Source organism: Giraffa tippelskirchi, chromosome 1, assembly GCF_054371585.1.
Source record: "Giraffa tippelskirchi isolate mGirTip1 chromosome 1, T2T-mGirTip1v1.2.pri, whole genome shotgun sequence".
NCBI classification, from domain to species: Eukaryota; Metazoa; Chordata; class Mammalia; order Artiodactyla; family Giraffidae; genus Giraffa; species Giraffa tippelskirchi.
Window position 1 is genome coordinate 162,717,130 of NC_137275.1, and position 14,580 is coordinate 162,731,709.

Here is a 14,580-nt window from a genome sequence, read left to right on the forward strand (position 1 = left end):
TTATATGTTGTCAAGACAAGTGTTGCAGGAAGAAGAGGCAGATCACCTACTATTTTCCCAACAGTGGGGATAGCTCCACGGAGTCACTGTCCCACCCATGACCCTGGTGGACATTAGAATAACATTCTGCTTTGGGTTGTGGGTGCAGTCTGAGACTAGGAAATGGCCTTCTCAGGGGCAAGCTATGGACCCATCTAATTACATCAGCATTATTTCTATCCCCATACCATTCTCCAGGCTCTGTTTTCATGAATATGGAACCAGCTCTTTCTAATGTAACAAACTGTAAATCCTAGAATGTGGACTGATGGAAAAACTGTGGGTCAAGCACAAAATGCTATTCCTGTCTTTATCAAGCTCAATGACCATCACCTATTTTCACATCAAAAGCAGTACCCACTAAAGCTGGAGGTTAATGAATGGGCAAAATCTTACTGTACTGACTTCTTATGATGTAAGTGGGATCTTAAAGTCTAAAGTTCAGAGCAACAATGCTCCATCTTTAAAGCTGCTGTAACTCAAGGGGTGTTGATAGCTCTAGGCATAGAATGTCACTTACACTGTTCTGGAGACCCCAATCTTCGGGAAAGGTAGAAAAAAGCTAATGACATTATTAAAAGACACCCATGTAAGCTAACTCAGGAAACACAAGACAATTGGTTTATAGTTCTATCCATAGCTTTCCTGGTGGCTCAGATGGTAAAGCATCTGCCTGGAATGTGGAAGACCTGGGTTTGATCCCTGGGTCGGGAAGATCCCCTGGAGAAGGAAATGGCAACCCACACCAGTATTCTTGCCTGGAAAATTCCATGGATGGAGCAGCCTGGTTGGCTACAGTCCATGGGGTCGCAAAGAGTCAGACATGACTGACTGACTTCACTTTCTTTCTTCTTTCTTTCTATACCATTCTTGAAGTATGGTCCCCAGATCATCAGTAGCAGCATCACCTGGGAACTTGTCTTAGACAAATCCCTGACCTCCTGAATCAGCAAGTCTGGGGACGGGGCCCAGCAATCTGAGATATTAAAAAAATGCTTATTGGAGTATAGTTGCTTTACAATGTTGTATTATTTTCTGCTGTATAGCAAAGTAAATCAGGTATACACATACATATATTCTTTCTTTTTTGGATTTCCTTCCCATTTAGTTCACTCCAGAGCACCGAGTAGAGTTCCCTTTGCTATACAGTAGGTTCTCATTACTTATCTGTTTTATATATAGTATCAATAGTGTATCTATGTCAATCTCAATCTCCCGATTCATCCCCCTTCTCTCACTTGGTGTTCATACATTTGTTCTCTATGTTTGTGTCTCTATTTCTGCTTTGCAAATAGTTCATCTGTACTATTTTTCTAGAATCCACATATATACAGTAATATATGATATATGCTTTTCTCTTTCTGACTTCCTTCATTCTATATGACAGCATCTAGGTCCATCTATGTCTCTGCATATGGCACAATTTCATTCCTTTTTAGGGCTGAATAATATTCCATTGTATATACGAACCACACCTTTTTTATCCATTCCTGCTGATGGACACTTAGGTTGTTTCCACGTCCTGGCTATTGTAAATAGTGCTGCAATGAACAGTAGGCTCCATGTATCTTTTGGAATCATGGTTTTCTCTGGGTATATGCCCTGGAGTGGGATTGCTGGGTCATATGGCAGTTCTTTTTTAGCTTTTTAAGGAATCCCCATACTATTCTCCATATATTAAAACTCAGATTGCAACCCTCTTACACTGTTGGTAGCAATCTGAGTTTTTAGATCCCTGAGGGGATCAGATGAGCATTACAGTCTGAGAACCACTGATATAAATGATATTTTTTACATGATCATTCACTGAGATTATCACTATACTTGGGTTATAACCACTAAGAGTAATTTACTGATCTTCCCAAATTCCTATGAAATAAATTCAAAGGGAAGCTTTGAATTTACCAAAAGTTCATGGTAAAAGTAATAAATGTAAAATTTACCAATTAGTTCCTATTTTTTTATTATGTGGTCTCTAGAACAAAATCCTCACTATAGTTAAGAAAATACTTCATTACATTATTCAGATTTACTGAATCCTCTATATTACTCTGGCTCCCCAGCACATGAGTTGACTCCCAATTACTGCCCAAAACAAACTTGACCCTGAAACCAGAATTGCATGGGGCTTCAGAGCAAGGGCCTGAGTTCCTCTCAGATGTCACTTTCCACCTGGGTGCTCTCAAAAAAACTCAGTCACTTTGAGCCTCAATTTTCCCAAATGTGAAAAATGAAAATTACGGTACGATCTTCATCATGGGGAAGTAGTCAGAATCAAAAACATTTAAAACATATAGCCTGGCACAAAGCAGCTCTCAACACACAATGGTAATTTTATCATTATCAGCTAACATAACTATTCAATATTAAATACTTCTGAACATGCTTAATTAAGAAATAGAGGATGTAAACATCTAAATCACTTCCTATAGGAAAGCACCTGAAAGGTGATTTTTTTAAAAATAAAGATGACAAAGTTACAATAGCATTTCATTCCTAACAAAGGATCCCATGATAGAAAAACAGCTCATTCTGTAATAAAAGGAGTGTATACAGTATCTCACCGCAAATACCCTGATCAAGAGAAAACATTTCAAAATATTTTCTTTAAAGATCTCTAAGCTGTTATAGGGGGCAAAGCCAAGGCATAGAACAGACATGAGCAGATTAGTTAAGAATGTGACTGGATGAATTAAAGAAATTACATTTTGGCACAGCTGAAGTAGAAGGCTGGCAAAATTCCAAGTTTCTGCTGGTTCATTCAAATGAGTTCTCCCTGTTTCTTTCTGCAGCTGATAACTTAATATTAAAACACATTTTGCACCATAATTAAAAAATCAATGCATGCTCAGTTGCTTCAGTCGTATTTGACTCTGCAACCCCATGGACTGTAGCCCATCAAGCTCCTCTGTCCATGGGACTTCCCAGGCAAGAATACTGGAGCGGGTTGCCATTTCCTGCTCCAGGGGATCTTCCTGACCCAGGGATCAAACTCGCGTCTCCTACATTGGCAGGTGGGTTCTTTACAAGCCAAGGGTTTCAGAGGAAAAGCATGTCTAATCTTGAGTTGCTTTTATTTTACTTAGCATTTTGACCTCTATGTCTATTAGTAAGATTCACCTATAGTTTTCATCCTGTCTGTCCTTGCTTTTTGGTGTCTTTTCCTTGTCCAGTTGTATAAAAGGGATAATTCTTTCTTTATAGAATGAGACGGGAAAATTTTCTTTCTCATATGCCAAAACATTTTTAGGCAGTCTTAACCTTTGCTGCTGCCATGTTGATGCACAGCTGGAACACAGATCCCTACAAGTTATCTTCCTTTTCTCTTAGGCAGTTCTCTTTCAAAGGAAATGTTACCTAAGAATCTTTTAAATATGTTCTTCGATGACATGAACATCATTACCAAATATTATTTAACAAGCAATGATGATGCCTTTATCTTCCTGGTATCAACCAGGAACTGCCACCCTGTTCATGTTAGGTTCATCTACTTCCTTGAGTTTTCTACTCTGCTCTCCTCTCTAGCCTCTCATCCTCTTTCCAGCTTTCCTTTACTCTCTCCCACTCAACTTTCTCAAGATGTGAAACACAGCACTCAGGCAGAAAGATGGCTGGATTTAAAGTGAAGACTTCCAGAGCTACATTACTTTGGAGAAACTGCGAAATATATGGCAGGAGATTATTTTGGAGTGTGGGAATAGGGGAAAAGGGGCTAAAGAAAGTCAAAAGACAGTTCTAGGAAAGAATGGGAAAAGAATGTGGATAAAATGGAAGCGTTGGGGGAGAGAAGGCTACAGGGCCTTTTTCTTATAACTAAGCCTCTCCCTGCCATAACCCCAAGATCTACAGTTGAGAGCTTGTATGTCCTCTCAGGCTGCCAGCCATTGCCTCTCACTTCTAAGACAATTTAATTCTATAAAAGAGTCCAGGTTATTTTCTACTCAGGGCTTTTTGAGAAGACGGCTTATCTGTTCTTGCTGCTCAGTGTGAAGATATATATTGTTAAAGATCTGCATTCAGGTTTATGCACAGATATGGGGAGGAAAGGGTGGCTTGCACTGTCTTTTTAAAATAAGGGGTAGTTTTTGATAATAAACACTCTAATGGCTATCATAAAACCTAGTTAAAGATCAGAGTTTCTCTTTAGAATTATCAATATCTAAAAGATACTACATATTACAAACCTCTGGATGAACAAATCAACGGATTAAGTCAACTTATTTATCCTACCTCCACTGTGTTTTTTTCCCCCTGTAGGAAATTGTTATTCTGCGTATCTGCATCTAGTCCAGTGGTACTGAGACCACTGACATACTAGACATGCCCACATCAGAAAGCAAGTCCTTCTTTTGTGTACTTAACTGCACAGTACTGTATAGAGTACATTAGTACAGTACCTTTATTTCAAACCCAGGATGTCTGGAAACATGTGTAAAAGAAGCAGTATATAGCCGAATGTGTTAGTTGGGTACTAAGGCTAACTTTGTTGGACTTATGAACAAATTGGACTTACAAGGGTACTCTCAGAATGGGACTCGTTCATATGCTGGAGACATCCTAACGAGACAAGTCTGCATCTCAGAAAAGGGCCATCATCTGCTACCATGATCTTGTACCTACAGCCTCCAGAACTGTGTGAAATAAATTTCTGTCATTCACAAAAAAGAAAAAAAAGAAATCAAGTCCTCGCTCCAAAAGGCCTCAGTTATTGTGGAGGGAAAAGACCAAAGCCCACCAAGGTGGTTTTCCCTAGGGAACCTCTTGACCCCAGGACTCTGTGCATACAATCACCCAACTCCAATTAAGGATTGTTCTGCCCTTTAGAAGCTATCAGAAGATGAAAGCAGCCCCAGGAAAAACCCTGTTCACTTCCTTTAGACAGACAATAGGCAGCCACCTGCTCGGGGATTTATTCACCAACTTCCGAGTTCCTATGTCATAGAGTCACCACAGCTTGTGCCCCAGAGGACAGGGAGAAGAAAGAAACAAACAAGCCAGGTGGCTGGAGCAGAAGGAGAAGTCAAACCCCTACAGTGCAGCCTGAGGCCTGTGAAAGCCAGGCTGCTCCCCATCTCAAGCTGTGTACTGAGACAGATGTTTGAGCGGTAATAGGAAAAGGAAGGAAAAACAGCTTTTTATTCTAAAGGAATGAGAAACGGACAAACGTGAAACAGAGCCTGCCTTGAAACACTGTGGGGCTTTCCTCTATCAATCTAGCTTGATTCTGCCACAAACAACTTCTTGGCAATTTTCTTCACTAATAAGCTGAAGTACTTTAAATGAACTAAGTCAGCCACAGAATGAGGCGTTATCACTGTGTACTCAGTAAAGCACTCTTTTCCCACAGGACTGAGTGGGGTGTTAGGAAGGTTAACTGGCCTGTAGTCACACCTGCAGGAAGCTGGGGGAAGATCTTGCAGAACAGTTTTAACGGGGCATTCTCTACTCCCTCTATAAGGTTTTGGAACAACACTCCTGGACAAACTATCAAAGTAATAGAAAAGAAATAAATTCAGAAGAAAAGATAAAACACCCAAAATTTACTATGCCTCCTTCCCCTCTGCTGTCCTATGGAAGAAATACAAAAAAATCTTAAAAAAAAAAAAAAAAAAAAAATTCTTTGGAATTAAAATGAAAAAAATTAATTTTACACATTTAATTTATACAGTCTTATCTATAATTTCATGCAATGTACAATTTTTTAACCAGACTATGAAATCCCAGCCATTTATATATTTATACTCACTTCCCTCTTATTTATTTTTATTGTATAAATATAAAATGTTCATCATGAAATTTAAAAATACCAGTCAGAAAGAAATTTCAAATTAAAATGCCAAAAGAAATTTTACCATTGTTAATACTTTAGAGTATCCATTATATTTATTTTTATGCAAATATATATGTAAATACATGTGACTTAATTGGTAGGGGATATTTGTTTAATTTCTTCATACTACATCTATTGGATTTTTTCTCATAATATCTGTCTGTTTAGATAAATATAGATTTGTTCACATTTTCTTTTCAAACATTTTTGGCAAATATCTTTGCTATTTATTATGAAAGTCATCACAGAAAGCAAACAGAAGCATCTATACCTGCTGCTGAGGGTTTAAAAGCCAAGGAAGTACCAAGTTCACCTGCAATAATCACAAAGTCAGGGATCCACCATACATCATTGGCAAAGCTTTGGAAAGCCCTCCTGGGTTAATAACTAAATAACATAAAGATCATGAACTCCTTATTGCCAAATTCAGACTTAAATTGAAGTAAGTAGGGAAACCCACTAGACCATTCAGGAATGACCTAAATCAAATCCTTTATGATTATACAGTGGAAGAGAGAAATAGATTTAAGGGACTAGATCTGATAGACAGAGTGCCTGATGAACTATGGACAGAGGTTCGTGACATAGTACAGGAGACAAGAATCAAGACCATCCCCAAGAAAAAGAAGTGCAAAAAAGCAAAATGGTTGTCTGAGGAGGCCTTACAAATAGCTGTGAAAAGAAGAGAAGCGAAAAGCAAAGGAGAAAAGGAAAGATATACCCATTTCAATGCAGAGTTCCAAAGAACAGCAAGGAGAGATAAGAAAGCATTCCTCAGTGATCAGTGCAAAGAAATAGAGGAAAACAATAGAATGGGAAAGACTAGAAGTTTCTTCAAGAAAATTAGAGATACCAAGGGAACACTTTATGCAAAGATGGGCTCAATAAAGGACAGAAATGGTATGGACCTAACAGAAGCAGAAGATATTAAGAAAAGGTGGCAAGAATACACAGAAGAACTGTACAAAAAAGATCTTCACGACCCAGATAAACACGATGGTGTGATCACTTACCTAGAGCCAGACATCCTGGAATGTGAAGTCAAGTGGGCCTTAGGAAGCATCACTACGAACAAAGCCAGTGGAGGTGATGGAATTCCAGCTGAGCTATTTCAAATCCTGAAAGATGATGCTGTGAAAGTGCTGCACTCAATATGCCAGCAAATATGGAAAACTCAGCAGTGGCCACAGGACTGGAAGAGGTCAGTTTTCATTCCAATCCCAAAGAAAGGCAATGCCAAAGAATGCTCAAACTACCACACAATTGCACTCATCTCACATGCTAGTAAAGTAATGCTCAAAATTCTCCAAGCCAGGCTTAAGCAGTACGTGAACCGTGAACTTCCAGATGTTCAAGCTGGTTTTAGAAAAAGCAAAGGCACCAGAGATCAAATTGCCAACATCCCCTGGATCATCTAAAAAGCAAGAGAGTTCCAGAAAAACATCTATTTCTGCTTTATTGACTATGCCAAAGCCTTGGACTGTGTGGATCACAATCAATTGTGGAAAATCCTGAGAGAGATGGGAATACCAGACCACCTGACTTACCTCTTGAGAAATCTGTATACAGGTCAGGAAGTACTAGTTAGAACTGGACATGGAACAACAGACTGGTTTCAAATAGGAAAAGGAGTACGTCAAGGCTGTATATTGTCACCATGCTTATTTAACTTATATGCAGAGTACATCATGAGAAATGCTGGGCTGCATGAAGCACAACCTAGAATCAAGATTTCTGGGAGAAATGTCAATAACCTCAGATATGCAGATGACACCACCCTTATGGCAGAAAGTGAAGAAGAACTGAAGAGCCTCTTGATGGAAGTGAAAGAGGAGAGTGAAAAAGTTGGCTTAAAGCTCAACATTCAGAAAACTAAGATCATGACATCTGGTCCCATCACTTCATGGCAAATAGATGGGGAAACAGTGGAAACAGTGGCTGACTTCATTTTTGGGGGCTCCAAAATCACCACAGATGGTGACTGCAGCCATGAAATTAAAAGACACTTACTCCTTGGAAGGAAAGTTATGACCAACCTAGACACCATATTAAAAAGCAGAGACATTGTTTTGCCAACAAAGGTCCATCTAGTCAAGGCTATGGTTTTTCCAGTAGTCATGTATGATGTGAGAGTTGGACTATAAAGAAAGCTGAGCACTGAAGAATTGATGCTTTTGAACTGTGGTGTTGGAGAAGACTCTTGAGAGTCCCTTGGACTGCAAGGAGATCCAACCAGTCCATCCTAGAGGAGATCAGTCCTGAGTGTTCATTGGAAGGACTGATGTTGAAACTGAAACTCCAATACTTTGGCCACCTGATGCGAAGAGCTGACTCATTTGAAAAGACCCTGATGCTGGGAAAGATTGAAGGCAGGAGAAGAAGGGGACGATCAAGGATGAGATGGTTGTATGGCATCACCGACTCAATGGTAATGAGTTTGAGTAGACTTTGGGAGTTGGTAATGGACAGGGAGGCCTGGCATGCTGTGGTCCATGGGGTTGTGAAGAGTCGTATACAACTGAGCAACTGAATTGAACTGAACTGAATATAAAGAAGGAGCTTGGCTTCTTTCCCAGAGAATCTTCTGCTGGTTGTCTGAATTGAAAAAAAAATACCTCTCGAATAATCATTTTCACTGAGAACTGCAATATGGTAGAAAAGCTACTGATATTACGACAGTATAAGGCTTTCCTGGTGGCTCAGATGGTAAAGAATCCACCTGCAATGCAGGAGACCTGGGCTTAATCCCTGGGTTGGGAAGATCCCCTGGAGAAGGGAATGGCAACCCACTCTAGTATTCTTGCCTGGAGAATTCCACGGACAGAGGAACCTTGTGGGCTATAGTCCATGGCATCACAAAGAGTTAGACACAACTGAGCAACTAACACACTAACACAAGGATTATCTTAGTTGCTTTTCCTTAATTATTTACCCATAAAAATATTCTTTCCTCCATCAAAATACCAATGGCATTTTCACAGTACAAGTAATTCTACATTTTACAAAGAAATATAAAAGACCGCAAAGATCCAAAACCATCTTAAAAAGAACAAAGCTGGAGAGATCACAATCCCTGGTTTAAAACTATATACTATAAAGCTACAGTCATCAAAAACAATATGGTACTGACACAAAAACAGACACACAGATCAGGGATACAGAACAGAGAGCCCAGAAATGAGCTCACACTTCTATGGGCCATTAATCTACCACAAAGGAGCCAAGAATATACAATGGGGAAGACAGCCTCTTCAATAAATGGTGTTGGCAAAATTGGACAGCTACCTGCAAAGGAATCGAACTGGACTACTTTCTCATATCATCTACAGAAGTAAACTCAATATGGATTAAAGACTTACATGTAAGATCTGAACTCACAAAATTTGTAGAAGAAAAAATAGGCAATCTGCTCTTTGACATCAGTTTTAGCAGTATTTGCTTGGATACATTTCCTTAGGCAAGGGGGGAAAAAAGAAAATAAATAAATGGGACTACATGAAACTAAAAAGCTTTTGCTTAGTAAAGGAAACTATCAATAAAATGAAAAGCCTACTTGAATGAGAGAAGATATTTGACAAGAATATATCCGACAAGGGATTAATGTCCAGAATATACAAAAAACTTGGCATCAAAAAAAAGAACCCAACCGAAAAATGGGACAGAAGTTCTGGACAGACCTTTTTTTTTAAAAGAAAACATACAGCTGCCCAACAGCCATATGGAAAGATGCTCAACAACACTAATCATCAGTGAAATGCAAATCAAAATCACAATAAGCTATCACCTCACAACTGTCAGAATGACTATTATCAAAAAGACAACAAATAATGTGTTGGAGAAGATGCAGAGAAAAAAGAATCCTTCTGAATTGTTAGCGGAAATGTAAATTGGTGCAGCCCAACCACTATGGAAAACACTAATTCCTCAAAACCTTAAAAAGAAAATTACCACATGACCTAGCAATTCAACTCTTGGATATTTATCCAAAGAAAACAAGAACACTATAGAAAAGATATATACATCACTATGTTCACTGCAGCATTATTTTACCACTGCCAAGATATGGAAGCAACCTAAGTGCCCATCAATAGATGAATGGATAAAAAGGATGTGGAATGTATAGATACAATGGAATAATGCTCAATCATAAAAAGAATGAAATCCTGCCATTTGCCACAAGATGGATGGACCTAGAGGGTATTATGCTATATGCAATAAGTCAGAGAAAGACAAAAATCATATGATCTCACTTACATGTGGAATTTAAAAAACAAAACAAATGAACAAACTTAACTAAACAAAAAGAGTCATAGATACAGAGAACAAACATGTGGTTGCCAGAGGAAGGTAGTGGAGAGGGAGATTAAGAAGTACATACTTTGAGTTATAAAATAAATGAGTCACAGGTATAAAATGTACAGTGTAGGGAATATAGCATATAATATCACAATATCTTTGTATGGTAAGAGGTAATTAGACATACAGTGATCATTTTGAAAAGAAAAGAAATGTGAAGTTACTATGTTGTATAACAGGAACTAGCATGTGAATTATACTTCAACATCAAACAAATTCACCAAAAGAGATTGGGCTTGTGACTACCAGAGGTGGGGTGGGGGTTTTGGGGGTGCAAGGGGAGGAGGTTGGATGAAGGTAGTCAAAAGGTATGAAATTTCAGTTATAAGATAAATCAGTAGGAGCGATGTAATGTACAACATGATAAATATAATTAACTCTGTTGTGCATTATATATGAAAGCTGTTAACAGAGTAAATCCTAAGAGTTCTCATCACAAGGAAATATACATTTTTTCCTATTTCTTTAATGTATCTATGTGAGATGACAGATGTTCACTAACCTTATTGTGATAATCATTTCATGATATATATAAGTCAAATCATTATGCTATATATCTTAAACTTATAAAATGCTGTGTGTCAATTATATCTCAAGAAAACTGAAAGTAAAAAATATTCTCTCAAGGAATTACAACAAATTTTTAGTACCTTAATAAAAGAATTTGGCAAAATCAAAGACACATGAGAAATACTTTTCTTAACTATACATAACCACATGTTATTGAAGTTCTATGAAGATAGATTATGAATTTCATAGTATGGAGAACTTTAAAAACAGGATAAATGTTTATCAATATTTCCTACAGTTCTGACTAGGGAAAAAATTTAAAAATGTGAATTGATCTCAAACTGTTAATCTTAACTATATGATCAAAGAGTTTGCCATAGTGGAAATAAGATTTATGTCAATATTCTTTAGCCTAAAACTTCCCACTTTCTCCCCACCACCACTTTGCCCTTTCACAGTAGTGGCTGGCCCACTACAGAAATTAAAAAGCTACAGAGTGTTTTACTATTTTGCGATATTGTAGACTTAGTTAAGGCTATAAATGCAGATACAAGGAAAGCATGGTTTATATCATTTGTATATGGCACTCATCATGCAGTAAGACAATTTGTATCATTAGCCTTATCTTTTTAAATTATATGAAAAATCAATTTTACAGGGAGGGGCCTAAAATATGCCTCTACATATAATAATTAATTCAGAAGCAACATGTCCACAATCAAGGCATATCTTGCATTCAACATGGCAGTTCATTTTAATTCACCTCCGCTACCACTTTTTTAAAATTAAGATGTTTCCTGTTCTTAACTCTTACATACTCACTGTCTTGCACACTCTTTGCCAAAACTTAATATTAACCTTGTTTTCATTCTTCCAAGGGCTTTAGAATCACCCACTGTTGCAGGGTAAAATATTTCTGAAAACAGAAAAGGTAATTTAGTTCATCAAACTTACCCAGGATTCCCCAAGGCTGTTCTGTGAATTCAAATGCTTTCCCATTGACAACACGTTACAGTAGATTTTCTTGTTCATTGGACCCAGGACACTGGCAGCCTCAGGTTAGAGGGGCTCACAACATTTAGCCAGCAACCTTTTTGTACTGAGCAAAACACAGATTATTAAATGAGCAGCCTGCCTGTCTGAGGGACTCAGGCTGCAATCTGAGAAGGCTGAAAAAGGACACCAAGAAGAGAGAGCTGCTAATTAATTCTTCTCATCCTCATCAGCCCCAAACGTTTCAGACAGCAACTGGTCTGGGAACACAGTTTTGACATCGTCAAGATAATGACTTGATTTGTTCCCAAAACGCTGGGAGAGCTGCTGCAACCCTATCTGGTGAGAACCATTTGTACTCTTTTCTTCCCAAAGCCAGAAGCAAGTTTTGCTTCTAAAGACAAGAAACACTTCCTGTCTTGTCTCCAAGCTTGACAGTCAATGGCTGGCTGACTGTGCATTAAAGCCTTATCAACCTGACACTGAATTATGGGCTACTTTAGATTAGCTAAAGCAATATCCATCCCTGGGTTGCCAAAACAGAATTTCCTGACCAATGGTATTAAAATACAGACATCTTACAATGTGCCCAGAAACAGAATTTAGGACACAAGGTTACCTCGCATTAGAGTATTTATTAGGGGGTGTGTGGTGGGTAGTGAAAATGACTAAAGGAAAAAAAAAAAAACAAGTGAAAAGCTACAACGTGCTAAACAACAGCATCACTGGCTTCTGCCTACTGGGTTAGTCCCTCCCATCCCCCCCGGGGTTCAACTGTAACAACGAAAAACGTCTTTGAGGGCCCCATGCACAAGGGGTGCAGTTTGCATACTAAACACAGGCACCAGCTACGGTGGCATATAGGAACCGAAGTCTCACTCATCACCCACTCGGGACTGCCTCCACCCACAGGGGCACAGTTTTTCCTAAGGGCCTCAAAGGCTCCACCCAGACCAGCAGAAGCACTGCATCGACACATGCTGTTTCTCCTTTCTCACTTCCCACCCACTCCTCCACCCTCTCTGCTCTGGCCCAGCAGCCATCAAGCTTCTGAAACTGTTCCCACTGCCAAAGCCACCAGATACGACCCACTTCTCGTGGCTCCACAGGATCAGACACCAGTAACTATTCCTTCCTTGAAGTGCACTCTTGAGGGCTTCCTCTGATCTTTCTGACCATCCCTCCTGAGTCTCCTTTGCAGGCTGCCCTTCAGGATTTAGCCCTCAGCCCTCTCCTCCACACCCAAACTGGTGGTCTTATTACCTCACAGCTGCAACAACAATCCATATGGGGGAGATTCACAGAATGCAACTCACTGTGCTCTTCCTCTTTTTCCTGAACTTTAAATTCATACTTAAGCTGACATCTCCCTTTTGATGTCCTGTAGACCCCAGAACTGAATCCAAGCTCATTGTCCTCCAGCACAAACCTCCTAGGAGTCATCTCACCTAGTAGCAGCTGGTTTTCTCAGAAGGCTGGGGCACTGTACTTCACTCTTCCTCCCCAATCACCTCTGAAACCTCCACTCTGCCCATCCTGCTCCAGCTCCTTAGCCCCTGCCCTTGCCCAGACTAAGACTTCTCCTACCTGGGTATCACTACAGGTGACTCAGTTCTCTGGCCGTCCTCACATCCACCAAGCCAGAGGGAATTTTCCAACCTGTCCTTCTAGTTACATCATTCAATAGCTTAAAACTCTATAATAATTTCTTACCACTCTTGAGATAAAGATTTCAATTTCTTAACATGGTCTACCAGGCCCTTTACAACCTGTCTCCCCGTGCCACACCCTCCCATACCCAACTGTACCCTCCAATCTGAAATCACAAACTAAACTCATTTTGCTTCTGAAATACAGGATGTTCTCCCCCTCTATCTGGAAGAGCTTCTTGCCCAAATCCACCACTTCACCTGGCTAAACCCACCTCACCCAACAGGTTTCCACTTAAACTCCTTTGACCCCCACGTCCCACTGAAGTTTCTGGTTTCAAGTGCCCGTAATAGCCTGTACTTCCCCTATCAGAGCACTTACTCTGCTCATTTGCCTGATTGCCCAACTAAACATGCTGTTTCTCTTCTTTTCACCACTCACCAGCTTCAACCTCGCTTATTCCTCCCATACAGTATTGGCTGGTCCCTCTGTTAATTGCTAGTCTCAAATCTGTTATGACTCATCATCAAAAGTGAATATAAGTAGTAAAACTACAGAATGCCCCTCTCTGTACCAGAAGCTATAGTGATAAACACACATATATGAAATGGAACTGCTGCTGCTGCTAAGTCGCTTCAGTCGTGTCCGACTCTGTGAGACCCCATACACGGCAGCCCACCAGGCTCTGCTGTCCCTGGGATTCTCCAGGCAAGAACACTGGAGTGGGTTGCCATTTCCTTCTCCAGTGCATGAAAGGGAAAAGTGAAAGTGAAGTCGCTCAGTCATGTCCGACTCTTAGCGACCCCGTGGACTGCAGCCTACCAGGCTCCTCCGTCCATGGGATTTTCCAGGCAAGAGTACTGGAGTGGGGTGCCATTGCCTTCTCCATGAAATGGAACTAATCCTCAAGAAAAAAAAAAAAAACATTAAAGTGGGCAAATAGCATAATATGAAATGTTCCGTTTACCAAGCAATAGATGTACAAATGGAAATTAGTAAAGGCAGCTTGAAAAAATGGGTGGTTAAGAGATGTGAAATGGAGAAATTATCAGGATGAAGCAGAGAGTCTGTAGCCTCCTTCTAGAGAGAAGGATTTGGACTTAGATTTTGAAGGTGGTGAGGGGCAAACTGACAGGCATAGAAATTAACTAAAGAAATGTCAACTTTTGCAAACATCACCAACTTTGTAAAATCAGCTGGAT

The 14,580-nt window shown here is 39.6% G+C and overlaps 1 protein-coding gene across 29 annotated transcripts in view; it reads right to left on the minus strand.

Annotated features, from left to right (window-relative positions):
- KANK1 (KN motif and ankyrin repeat domains 1) overlaps nt 1-14,580 on the minus strand; it is a 243,906-nt gene that overhangs the window by 166,851 nt on the left and 62,475 nt on the right. For 2 of the 29 annotated variants that reach the window (XM_081503234.1, XM_081503295.1), the window contains exon 3: nt 11,594-11,651. The exons of 25 other annotated variants lie outside the window; for them this stretch is intronic. The gene's annotated coding sequence lies outside the window, so the exon portion shown is untranslated. Of the gene's footprint in view, nt 1-11,557; nt 11,652-11,689; nt 11,835-12,820; nt 12,960-14,580 lie in introns of those variants that run through there. 2 more of the 29 variants (XM_081503253.1, XM_081503118.1) reach the window with 2 other exon arrangements.